Genomic DNA, 531 nt, shown 5'->3' on the forward strand with positions numbered 1-531 from the left:
CTCGGGTGCCCGCGGGAGCTGACCCTCTGCCCTCACCGTTGCAGAGCCCGACGGATCATGTTTGGCGCCGAGCCGCCCTCGGCTCGCGGCCTGCCTGTCGCATGTTTGTGTCTGCCTCTTCCTCCCCTGGTGCCTGTGTCTGCAGAAAACCAAGACCAGAGTGGTTTCTTTTTAAAAACAAGATGACAGCAACCACCACAAAAAAAGAAAAAAAAAATGTTGGATGAAATGGGAAAAAAACCCTAAACAAAGGAAAACGCTGTAGAAATGACTGGCACTGGTGGGGCCTGAGCCTGCTGGCCACTCTGCACCGAGCTCCACTTGTCTGTCTGCTCCGGGCCTCCAGCCGGGCGGGCACTTGTCCACCGGGCAGGCCTGTTGCCCTCACGTGTTTGTTCGATGGGGCCCGCCCCCCACCCTGCTGGCGGTGGGTCGTGTCAGGTGTCGTCTGGGGGGCTGCAGGCCACGGCCTGAGCGCAGCTGTTCCCTCTGCTTCTTTTCCCTTCCTCTACCCCCCCCCCCCAAGGGGGG

At 60.5% G+C, this 531-nt stretch overlaps 1 protein-coding gene across 1 annotated transcript in view; it reads left to right on the forward strand.

Annotated features, from left to right (window-relative positions):
* Positions 1-531, forward strand: part of CAMK2B (calcium/calmodulin-dependent protein kinase II beta) — a 39,895-nt gene that overhangs the window by 37,096 nt on the left and 2,268 nt on the right. The window lies entirely within an intron of this gene.

This window comes from Myotis brandtii, unplaced genomic scaffold, assembly GCF_000412655.1.
Source record: "Myotis brandtii unplaced genomic scaffold, ASM41265v1 scaffold743, whole genome shotgun sequence".
Lineage (NCBI taxonomy): Eukaryota > Metazoa > Chordata > Mammalia > Chiroptera > Vespertilionidae > Myotis > Myotis brandtii.